This window comes from Elephantulus edwardii, unplaced genomic scaffold, assembly GCF_000299155.1.
Source record: "Elephantulus edwardii isolate Elephantulus edwardi_28Jun2011 unplaced genomic scaffold, EleEdw1.0 scaffold00038, whole genome shotgun sequence".
Lineage (NCBI taxonomy): Eukaryota > Metazoa > Chordata > Mammalia > Macroscelidea > Macroscelididae > Elephantulus > Elephantulus edwardii.
In genome coordinates this window covers 1,193,362-1,198,371 of record NW_006399788.1, presented here as the reverse complement: position 1 = coordinate 1,198,371, position 5,010 = coordinate 1,193,362, and positions in this window count along the sequence as shown.

Here is a 5,010-nt window from a genome sequence, read left to right as displayed (position 1 = left end):
CCTTTCCAGGATGAATCTGTTTGTTTTCCTAGCAGTCCATGGTACCCTCAATACTCTTCTCCAGGACCACAGCTCAAAGGCATCAATTCTCCATCTATCCTCCTTAGTCATTGTCCAACTCTCTGATGTATAACAAGTGACAGCAAAGACCATGGCCTATATCAGAACAGTATGTACTTAATTTATAACCTTGAAAATAGCACTTTCATGGACATGTGTGGATAGAAGACTGAAATGAGCAATTTGGAATGGGAATTTGATACTAGATTGCTAATTTACAAACATCATCACTTATATATGTATTAAATGATATAAATAAAGAACACCAAAGTCCATTCAACATTTTCTAATAGATATAAATACCTGAAAATATAAAACAAAATGTTTGGGTGGTCACATACCAAACAGATCACACCTAGTCATTCTAATAGCTTCCGGACCGACTAACTGGAAGAGATCCACATTTATTCCCTTTGCCAAGAAAGGTGATACAAAATAATACAGAAATTATCAAATAATATTCATATCATATTCAAGAAAATGATTTCTGAAGATCACCCAGTATCAGCTAGAACAGTACAATGACAAAGAACTATTAGAACTTTAAGCTGGGTTTAGAAGAGGCCATGGCATCAGAAATATACTTGTTGGTATCAGAAAGATCTTATCAGAAGTCAAAGAATACCAAAAGAATGCCTATTTGTGTTTTATTGAATATGCAGAGCCATTTACTGCGTGGATCATAACAAACTACAGCTGCAATTGAGAAGTATGGGAATTTCAAACACTGAACTATCCTTATATGAAATTGATACCTAGAACAAGAAGCTGTTGTATGAACAGGGCAAGGAAACACTACATGGTTTAAAATCAGGAAAGATGGGGGTTGGGGAAAACTAAGAAAAGAGGGAATAAACATTATAATTGGCATTGAAACAGATGAGGGAGAGAAATATATAAAAGAAAGGATTATATGATTAAGTATTATTGGTATGACAAGAGTCCAAACTAAGTACTGCATAGTAAAGTGGACTGGGGGTGGGACTGCATAAGAAGAAAACAATTTTTTTTCCAAAGAGAAAAGCAAACTAAGAGGGGGGGGGGGGAATGTGCAACAATGAATGAATGTAAATCCAAGTTCTCGTCAAACTTTCATTAAAATCTCAGTAAAGAAAGAGAAAAAAAAGAATGTGTTTCAAGGCTATATCTTTATCCATATTTATTTGATCTGTATGTTAAGCAAATAATTCAAAAAGTTGGCCTTTATAAGGAAGACTATGGCATTAGGATTATAGAAAGACTCTTCAACCACTTGTATTATAAAGATAACATAATCTTGCTTGCTGAAACTGAGGAGGACACCAAGAGCTTGCTGCAGAAAATCAAGGACTATAGACTTTAATATGCATTACATCTCAACATTAAGAAAACAAAAATCCTCATCACTGGGCATTAGCCCAAATAACATCATGGAGAAAATATTGAAATTGTCAATTATTTCATCTTACTTAGATCCACTATCACTACCCTTGGCATCAACAGTGAGGAGATCAAGAGACATATAGCATTGAGAAATTCTGATGTCAGGGACCTCTCCAAAGTCCTGAAGAACAAAGTCTTGATGTCAGTTTGAAGTCTAAGGTTTGCCTAATTCAAGACATGGTCTTTTCAATCACTCTCTATTCAACTGAGAGCTGGACAATGAATAAGGATGACAGAAGAAGAATCAATGCCTTTGAATTGTGGGGATGAAGAAAGTACATCGCTAAGCTGGACAATGACTAGGGAGGATAGAAGAAGAGTGGATGACTTTGAGCTGTGGTGCTGGAGAAAATCATTGACTGTATCATGGACTGTTAGGAGAACAAACAAGTTCTTTCTAGAGAGGATGAGACCAGGCTGCTCCTTGGAGGCAAATACACTGAAGCTTCCTCTGACATACCTTGGACATGTTACAAGGCGGGACCAGTCCTTGGAGACAGAGGTCATGCTTGGGAGGGTGGAGGAACAGCAGGAGAGGAAGACCCTCAAAGAGATGGATTGATTCAGTGACGGGGGTAATGAGGGTAGGTGTGTCAGAGACAATAAAATTGGCACAAGATAGAGCATGTTTTAGGGCTATTGTACGTAAGGTCGCTATGAATCACAGGTGACTATCGGCACATTACAAGAACAACAACAACATGTCATGGACTGCCAAAAGAAAAAAAAAAATGTATTGGAGAATGTGCAACCAGAATGTTACTTATATCTAAAGATGACAAAGCTTCATCTTACATACATTAGTCATGCTGTTAGGAGACACTATTCCTTAGAAAGGGATAGCATGCGTGGAAAGCTAGAGGGTCAGTAAAACAGAGGAAGACCCTCAACGAGATGGATTGATCCAGTAACTGCTGCAATGGGCTCAAGTGTGTTCAGGAATAAGGATGGAACAGGATAATACAAGGTTCAGATCTCTTGATCATAGGGTTGCTCTGAGTTGTACTTGATGGGCACTTAACAACAATAGCAACATACAATATGTTACTTTTAAAAAATCAATTCTCAAAGGCAGTTAGTCTTTACCTTATTTTTCCTCTTCTTAATGAGTACAAGCTAGACAACTTCACCAACACTTATTAATAGTAACATGTAACCTTATTAATTCAGTGACAATCAATAGAAGGGGAATGATAGAATGCGAATGATAGGCCCTACTTCTTGGCTTGACCATGAACACTGTACTCTTTGTTCTCTGGTTCCATTGGAAGAATTGAAAAGATACCCAAGGCATAGAAGAGAATTTGAACACAAATGAAAGAATAAATGAATAAGTGTGTGGTACAATATAATTGGTGAATGATGAGAAATTGTTTTATCAGAGTGTTTATATGCTTCTTAGTTACTGGTTCATTTAATATAATAATTAAAATATGTCATTGTGAAGTGTTAGTGAGCCAGACCTAACTGATAGCGGACCTTCTAGTGGGTTTTGAGAGGCTATAAATGAGATGAAAGGAGATTGCTCTCTTTCTTCATGGAGCAGCTTGTGGATTCAAACTGTATGTATTCCTTTTGGTTGTCAACACAGCTTCTTATCACTAGACATTCAAAGGTCCCCAAAACATAAATGAATTGTCATAGTAAAATAAAGAACAATAGCTTAGACATGACCAAGAATGAAATTTAAGGCAGAAAATTACTTGTACCTTAGCAAACATCTGCCTTAGATTGATTATATAAGTTAATAACCAAATATTTGAGAATAAGGGGGAAATTTCAATTGTGTGACAATGGTGACTAGATTTATATCAAAGAGAACATGATAGTCATCCTACCCAAAACCCATCACATGTCTAGTTAAATACAGATCAGTTATATTAAAAATGTCATTTAAATACACCAGTGGGGAGGTTAATTTACCAATATCTGTAGATATTGGTAAATACCTAGGTCACAGTTGAGAGCATTGGATGTCAAAATTCATCATTTAGAACTTAGATGAGAACAAAAGTTTGGACATAGCATTGTCCTTAACTGGCCAGCATGGGAACTTGGTAATTTCAGAAATCTTTGAAATCTAGAAGCTCAAAAAATCAACCTGAAAAGTTAATAACAAAGGTCACAAATAAGATTCACAGCTAAAATAGAGGTGTATACACCCATATTCATAGCAGCATTATTCACAATGGCAAAAATATGGACACATCCAAGTCTATCAAATGATGGCTGCATAAACAAACCATGGTATATACAAACAATTGAATATTATATGCAGTATTAAGGAGTAATGTAGAAAAACACTTTCCAACAGAGGAAAAAGAAATCCTCCTGACTGGGGAGAAACATTTGGCAGGCAACACAATTTTAGGAAAGTGTCTCATATTAAAAGTTTACAGAATCCTGCAGGGCCTCCACAAAAGAAAGACTGATCACACAATTACAAAATGGGCAAAAGACATGGAAAGACATTTTGCAAAGGAAGATATTCAGACAGCCAACAGAAACATGAAGAAATGCTCAACAACACTGGAAATAAGAGAGATGGAAATCAAAACCACAATGAGATACCATCTCACCTCAGTAGCAGTGTCAAAGTTTAACAGGACAGCAAGTAATAAATGCTGGAGAAGATGTGGAGAGATAGGAACTCTGATACACTGTTGGTGGGTTATAAAATGGTGCAACCACTCTAGAAGGCAGTTGGGTGTTTCCTCAAAAAGCTGAACATAGAAATTCCATATGACCCAGCTATTCCACGGCTTGGAATATACCCCAAGAAAATTAGAACTGAGAAACAGAGATTTTTACACCAATGTTCATAGCAGTGCTACTCAGCATTACAAGAACTTGGAAACAGCCCAAATTGAAAGGATTGAGAAGTTATGATACACTCACATGATGGAATACCATGCAAGATGCAAGAGATAATGTTCTACAGCCTACTTTGGTTTGGAGAGACTGTGAGCTTAAAACCTTGCTAGTAGTCATCTAATTTGAGTCTCTTCCCAATTGCAGGAGAGAAGAGTAAACAAACAAGAGACAGTCTTAGAAAGTGAGCAGTCACCCCCACGAGGATTGTGTCCCTCAATGCATGAAACTGCATGAGGCCAAAAGGGCCTCATTTATTTAATTAATTTAAATAAAATTTAAAAGGCAAATGGGTAAATGGAAAGGGGCCACCTAGGAATGAAGTAGGGGTAATTGCTGTTATATTGAGAGGATTGCAACTAATGTCATGAAACAAAATGTGTATACTTTGATGAATAAAAAGCAATTTTCTCTGAACTCTTACACAAATTACAATAATAATTTTCAATAAAAAAAAAGAACAAGAGGTGAAGAGTCCAACTGTGTGGAGTCAGACCTTAGCTCAACCACTTAATCAACTCTATGCTCTGGAGAAAGTTATTAGCTTTTAAAAATGTCAATTAATCTATTAACTGGAAACAGTAATGATAATAATATTTACATCATAGGGCTGATTAAATCCGGCAATCAAGGACAAAAATCCTTGCAATAATGCCT